Raw genomic sequence first — 7,946 nt, forward strand, 5'->3', positions numbered from 1 at the left:
CCATAGCAATTTCCTCTCAGCTGAAAGTTCCCATTCTTGAGCATGAAGGGCTGTATAAGGCTGAACCTCACCCACAAATTCAGAAGTCTCAGGAAGTTGTTGAAACTAACAAGACTCACAAAGCCACTCCCCCAAGGTTGTATGCCGGGTACGGCTACTGGGAAAGAAGCCTCCCTGGGCCTCTGAGTTGCTTTGTTGGAGGTGTTCAGGGAAACAGTTTTTGTGACCCATCACCCATATTGGGGTGCACTCTTTGGTGATACAGCTGCCTTTGGGTGATCCATGCTCCTTAAGTAGCATCTCCTCTACAATCCTGAAAGCAACCCCTCAAACTTACTAGCTCACCGAGTAAACAGGATAATTTCTTTGGTCTGTTTTGGGTGCTCTAAATGGGACGAAAGACATTTGTTCATGTCTTCTGAGGAAAAGAGTCACAGCACCCAGTTGGCACCTGAACAAGGACTGATAGGATCAAATATGAGTTGGGAGGAAATGTTGCATGGCTCCTGCAGTGGGTGTTGACTTACGCAACTGAAGCTGATCTGGGTAAAGATAGAACACTCGTGTATGGAAATTCTAATATGGCTACCTTCCTCTATATGGTAGAGGACATTGTGGCTCCTTGCTGTAGTGGTAGCTGTATGCTTTCTAAAATAGAATATAGGATGTGTAACCAAGGATTAGATAAGCTTGGAACATCCTTGGGAAGAATCCCAGGATGTTTATATTTTTCTATTTGGTATGATGTGGTATGTCACATGATGAATGAGGTCCATCACACGAGAATGGTGATGCCCCGAAATATTGATAGACTAGAGAATGTACTTCAATTCTTCAAAGTAGAACATACTGGTTGGGATTGTAAACAGCCTGTGGCAGCTTTGTTCATGCCTTCTTCTATTGGGAATAAGACAGGAAACTGGGACTCATTTCTTTGTTCCCAAAGAATGTGCTTCTGTAAAGGAAGAATACAGTGGGAAAAAAGACATATGGATGCTATATCCTACATTAGCCTCTGAGTAAAGGAAAAGAAACGCGAAAGTTGGAAAGAAATGTGAAAAAGGGGGGATAATGGGATGGAAGTGTTGGCTTGTGATTTTTTTTTACAACAGAAAGACTATAAGAGAAAGAGTAAAAGCTAAGCCTTTTAAATTAAGGCTAAAGAGCCTTTCCTGTGATCCAGAAACAGGGAATTCATGGGAAGGGTCAGACAGCAAGGAGGGAGAGAACATGCAGAAGATGCTCAGCTTTGGCCTTTCTCACAATTGCTTTCTGCTTCCGAGATAAACTCCATGACCTAAAGCAGTGCTTAGAAGACAGTGTTCATATTCACTCCTGATTCCAGAGGGATAAAAGTCTAGCAGGTCAAGAAGGCGTGGCAGAAAACAGCAGACATGAGAGCTGGCTGGAGCAGAAAGCTGAGAGCTTATGGCTTGAACGTCAAGCACAGAGTAGAAGAAGAATGAAAAACAGAGAGGGCCTGTCAGCACACAAAGCCCAACCTCATCTCCAGCAATGTACTTCCTCCAGGAAGGTTCCACCTCTCAAAGAGTCCACCGACAGAACAATAACTGGGAAACAAGTAGCTAGCCTCTCAGGGGCATTCTAGGCAAACCTTTAATAGGGAAAGAAAAAGGGGGAAATCCAGTATTCAGACAGGGGATTAATAATGGCCCAACATAAGAAACTCTGATGGTGAGTGTACTGGCTGGTTTTGTGTGTCAACTTGACACAGCTGGAGTTATCACAGAGAAAGGAGCTTCAGTTGAGGAAATGCCTCCATGAGATCCAACTGTAAGGCATTTTCTCAATTAGTGATCAAGGGGGAAAGGCCCCTTGTGGGTGGGACCATCCCTGGGCTGGTAGTCTTGGGTTCTATAAGAGAGTAGGCTGAGCAAGCCAGGGGAGGCAAGCCTGTAAAGAACATCCCTCCATGGCCTCTGTATCAGCTCCTGCTTCCTGACCTGCTTGAGTTCCAGTCCTGACTTCCTTTGGTGATGAACAGCAGCATGGAAGTGTAAGCCGAATAAACCCTTTCCTCCCCAACTTGCTTCTTGGTCATGATGTTTGTGCAGGAATAGAAACCCTGACTAAGACAGTGAGGGAGTATTCTGTCTCTAAACTGTTAGAGTTGAGAAGAACTTTAAAGCAAGATGTAAGAAAACTTCTTACAGCCTGGTTCACGAGGCTGTGGGCATGGGAGATGGGGTAGGACCAGTCTGAGGGCTGTGAAAGCAGAGGCACTAATCAATAAAACTGCCCATCCCTTCTTGAGGCAAAGATCGAATAACCTGAGGCAATATGAGGGAAATAGGTCCCTGATGAACTGGCTTATAAAAGCCATTAAGGCCACTTGGTCATTTCTGGATGTTGTGCCTGTGACTATCAGGGACTAGAGGACAGTAGATGAAGGAGGGGCATTTCTAAGGGAATTGTCCACAAGAGAGGCAGTATTTGATGCCCATCTTCCTGGGTCAGGTAGGGCTGAATTTACAGGAGAGCTAAATAAGAGATCCATTCAGCAGGGTCCTCAGGACTGGTTTTGTTGATCCCTGGGATGACTCATCATCTTTGTGAGGTAGGAGAAGTATTCTCTTGTCAATCTGAATGGCTTAGACTAGTGTACAAAACCAGGCTCATGAAGTCCAAAGACAAAAGAATAGATGGGATGACGATGGGCAAAGAAGACACAAGTGGCTGTTTGGGCCACTCAAAGGCAATGTGCTAAGGTTTGTATCTAGCTAGAGTACCCAGGAAAGAACTGGTAAGAAGCCAGATGCTGTGGTAGTGAGCTCCTGGAAGGCTTTCAAATCTGAGCAGAAGACATAAATAATAAAACAACACGGATAAAAAAGATTGGGCTTGACAAAGAGGTGGTCAGTTTTCCCTTAGAGTACCTGATATGAGTAAGGATTGTCCACCCGCCCCAGAGCTCTGTCAGCAGTCCTCCAGTGCTGGCCAGGAGCCAGATGGAGACAGTGCTGACTCTGGTGGCAGGCCCTGGAGGCCAGAGTGTAGCTTTTGGATCTGCACATGGGTACGTAGTATAAGTCAGCCTCACTGAGACCATCAGGATCGGAGATACACAGTAGTCCTGTGGTGGCAGCATTACCTCAGCATGATGAGGCTAAGTGGTTCAAGGAAAATGTCTGTGATCATGTCAAACTACCTAAGATAGTGTTCCTCATATATGCTGCTATCAATCTTCTGGTGAAAAGATTACTAACAGGTGTGAGATCCTTTCACACTGTATTGGACTTTTAAAACAGATTGTGTGTGTGTGTGTGTGTGTGTGTGTGTGTATTTTAACTGTCCAAGACCAAACTGGCACTTGGCACTGAACAGTCAGAGATTCTGCCTGCCATCTGTTAAAAGGGATAGTTATATAATGCTAACCCTTGACTGCCTTGAGGACATAGAAAAACATTTGAAAAAATAATAAAGATAACAGGTAAGTTGTTTGAATAAAGATGCCCTTCATGAGTGGGAGAAAGCACTACCAGGAGCCATATGGCTGTTGACTGAAGATCCCAGTACCAGGATATGTTAATTCCTTATGAGTTGTTGATCAGGAAGGTCCTAATGGCTGCTCAAACTATAAAAGGCATCACTGGTGCTATTGGTTGAATGTCAGAAATGGATGGTAACTACCTATTTTTGAAGACACTGTATGCATTGGCTACAGACTAGGATTGAGCTCAAAGTTCCTTCCCTTCTGGCTTGTTGTCATAATGCTAGAAATTGTCACTAATGGTTTTGTTCAGGTATGGACCCTGAGTAGCAGATTACCTACAGGTTAGATGTGCCCATTGTTATGATAGTGGTGTGGTTGTTATAGATGCAACTAACTTGTGATGCCAGAAGGACCTCACATTTGGCACTGTAAACCAATTCAAAAGTTTCAACATGGATTCTAATACTATTGTTTTGTTAAATGGATGTAATGTGTCTATCAAATTGCCTTCTGGCCATGTCTGTTTGGGCCCATAGTTCACTGCTGCCATTAGCCTCAATGGTTAGGGAAAGAAATTTCATTTTTTCAGTGGGAGATATACTGCAGAGACTCATAACTGGTTCAGCTCCTAAGACTAAGTGACTTGCTGTGGCAACCTCTACCCCCACAGCTCAGGAAACATTACAGTATAGGTGTCCGAAAGAAATTGAGAAGTGGTTAGAATTTTATGTAGCAATCTCCTTTAAACTAAAACATCCATAATGACAAGAGGCTTGCTGACATCCCAGAAGTAAAGAAACCTCACAAGTCTTTAGAAGTTCCTGAAACTAGCAAGGTTCACAAGGCCCTCCCCCAAGTGATATAAGCATTAAGGACTACTGAGAAGAGACTATCCAACAGTCAGAGCTGCTTGTCCAGGTCCTATCTGTGGTGAACACACTTTTGTTCATTTCTCCCCAGCATAAGTCATTTGATATGGTGACAGTCTTCACTTTGCAAACCTCTGCCAAGCTCAGTGACTTGCTGGACATGCTCCTTGGATTTTTCTGTTTGCCCTTAACCTACCTCAGTTCCACCTATGGAGACGAGATCTGCTGTCCCTGAGCACCCACTTTTTCATCTGTAAAGAAGAGGTGATTCCAAAGGAAAAAATCAGTGATTGCCTTTAAGGAGGTGCTGAGAAATTTCTATGCTGGGGAAGGAGTCAGGTCAAAGAAAAGGCGACCCTCTGGCCCACCCACAGAGAGATAGATAAAGAAAGAGGCAAGGGAGGAGAGGGTATGTCCTTAGAGGTGGGGTTGGGCGAGGGAAGTTTTCCACTCTGATGGCCCAGAGAAGCAGCAATTAGAGTGGCCACCTGGGATGGAATGTGGACAGCCTGATGTAAGAGTTCTAGTGCACTTAGACTGTATGTATAAAAACAGAAAAAAATATGACAAATGTAGAGGGATTATTCTAGAATAAAAGGAAAATTCTGATTGGTTGGAACACACCAACCTTGGTTAGATTTTGCTTTAGAGAACAAATATCTGAAAGGGCGTTTGGGGGACAATGAAGGAAATGTAAAGTGGCAGGGACTGTCATAATATGAGGAAAATGACTAATTGGCTAGCTAGCTTAATCTTCTTGAGATCAATAACAAGAAACTAGAGCCGTCATTGTTAGGAAGTGGGTGAAGTTCTACTGTGCCTCCAACTGTCCTTCAACGGAACCAAAGACAATTTCTATTCTTCTCTATACTTGAAAGTTTTAATATCAAAAGTTAGGAAAATAAGAGGGAGGGAGAAAGGAAAGACATATTTGGGATCCTAAACAGAAGTCCCCTTGATTGTCATTAGGAGCCTACATACTTTATGGGGAAACATTTAGTCTTTAGGCCCCCAGCTCTTCACAGATTAGAAAAAAGTAAGCCTAAGATTCATGTTTACAATGATCAAAGACAGAAGAAGCTAAAAATTACACTCAATAGGAAGGTTAACAGATGAGATTTGAAGACATGGTAGGGCTCAGAGACACCGTGCAAGCAAATGATAAATGGTGCCTTAAAGGAGCTAATGCGGTCCCTAAAAGATGAGTGAGCACCCAACTGCAGCCAAGGAAGCCGGGAAAAGGGACTGGAGCCTGGGCAAGAACTGATCTGCACAGAACTGAGGCTCTGAGACAAGATCCTACAGCCAGGAAGAGCAAAGTAAGTGCAGATTCTAATTTTAAAGACGTGAGACAAGACTAGTCTCTAGCCTAGCATTGTGCAGTCTGAAGGACATATGAAAGAGGACAGAATGAAAACAGTTCAAGAAAACCAAAGACTAAGAAGTATGAGAACTCCCAAATAACTACTCAGAGAAGCATCTGGAATGTTCTAGGAAGGAATGAAATGGACCCAAAGAGGCAGCATGAAGTGAGGGGTTGACTCAATGACAAATGCAGCACCTACAACCACACTAATCAATGTATCAGCTACTCAGGGAATACAAACAATTGCTGCTGCTAGCTGGTTAAGAACAGCCAAGGAAGGTCAATGCTGGACAGAGGGGTGGCTGGTAATATCAAAACCAGGCAGGACAAAGTTAAACAACAAATGCAATATTAGGAAAGAAAATATCCTACCACAAAGAGCAGAGCTCTTGTTTATAAGGAAGATGTCATTGCTAACTAATCAATGCAAAAGTAGACTCCAAAGACATGAATTAAAAACTGGTAGGATTATAAAGAGGCACTGAAAGGCACTTTTCAGACTGGATGACTTTAATCAACTTCAATCAACCTCTTTCAATTATTAATATGTTAAAAGCACCAAGACACTAGTAAAGATTAACTTTAAACATCCTTAGTAAACTTGTTGTGTGTGGAGAGCTGAGCAGGCTATAACTGGAAACTATACATTCTTTAGGTACATCTGTGACATTTATAAAAATTAACTACGATGCCGCAAAGTTTAAAGGACATGTCATCACTAACATTCGCTGGTACATTGAGTATTTCCAAGTGAGGTCACTGGCTCTTACTTTCAGAAAGCATCCATTAGACTATATTTTCCCATATGTATAAAGCCATGAAGACTTCCTTGGCAGGGTCTCTTCCCACAAAGGCAAGAAAAAAAGCTCTAATCGTCAGAACTAGAAGTTGGGGGTTGCAATATATCTGAATGAACAAACTCACTAGAGTGGCCTTCATCTTCCACCATCTTCATACAGGCCTATACCTCCCATTCATGAGCTAGACTGTATTACCCTAGTCTAGAGATCCATTTTCTTTGTTCTTCTTCAAAAGCTTGTCATCCTTTGTAGAAGAGCTATGAAAGGTAACATTTTGATTATTTCTTGGGACTTCATACAGCAATGGAGATCCCTATGTACATGAAAAATGAATAAAACACATATCTCTTCCCCTTGTCAATCTACCTCATTGATTCCATGAACTACTCATAGTGGCCACATTGCCTTGAAGGGAAAGATGGTGGAAAATAATCCTCAAGGCTCTTAGGCTTGTTCTAGCATCATGTCAAGCTCTGACTTGGTCTTTCCCATGATTTCTTCCCTGTGTCTATACTAAATCTAAATTGATAGCGCTACACGAGTGCTAACAAATTGAATTAGTTATGCTTTGCCAGGTTCTCTATTGGGGAACCACAGTTAATATAGAAGATCTAGCACTTTAATACCCTACAGATATTTGAAGGAAGCAGACACATGTGAACTTTTTGGGTCTTTGAGACTCACAGCACTGCAGCACACAATGGAAAAACAACCACCAGATGTTGGATGCACCTAATATATCAGGCTTTTCAGACTGGACCAGAGACACAGACACGTATAAGGACACAATTACTAGGTACTTTATCACCAACCACTTTTGTTTTAAAGATTTATTTATTTTTACTTTATGCATATGAATGTTCTTCAAGCATATATATGCCTGTGCATCATGTGTGTGCCTGGTGAGCATGGAGATCATAAGAGGATATCAGATCCTTTGGAATGATGGACAGTCCATATGGATGCTGGCAACTGAACTCAATTCCCTGAACGAGAAGTGAGCACTGTTATATGGTGAGCCAACTCTCTGGCCACAGTGGATCACATTTTAATGCCCATTCCAGCCTCTGTCCAAGAAACTGTTAGGTGATGAGTTATCCTCAGACACAGCTCCACATGATCAAACCTCGTATCGGCACCACACTTCTATACAACACACATATCTCTGTGATCTATTTATTGTATCCAAATCTTACCAGCTCTACGGACTCTTTTCCATTGCCCATCATTTTCTTTACCCATTTCTAGCTTCCTTGAATCTATATATTATTGTGTATAGTACAATGTGTGATTGACTAATATAGATACTACTGATATGAATAAGGTTGAATGGTCATGGTCATGACTCAGTAAAGCGAGGTACACATGGTGAAAAGAGGCCAGCTGAACAGGTGTCATGTATGACCTACTGCATACATATATACATATAATCTGGGAATTGTAGAAAGACACAGACG

The sequence above is a fragment of the Mus caroli genome, chromosome 11, assembly GCF_900094665.2.
Source record: "Mus caroli chromosome 11, CAROLI_EIJ_v1.1, whole genome shotgun sequence".
NCBI lineage: Eukaryota > Metazoa > Chordata > Mammalia > Rodentia > Muridae > Mus > Mus caroli.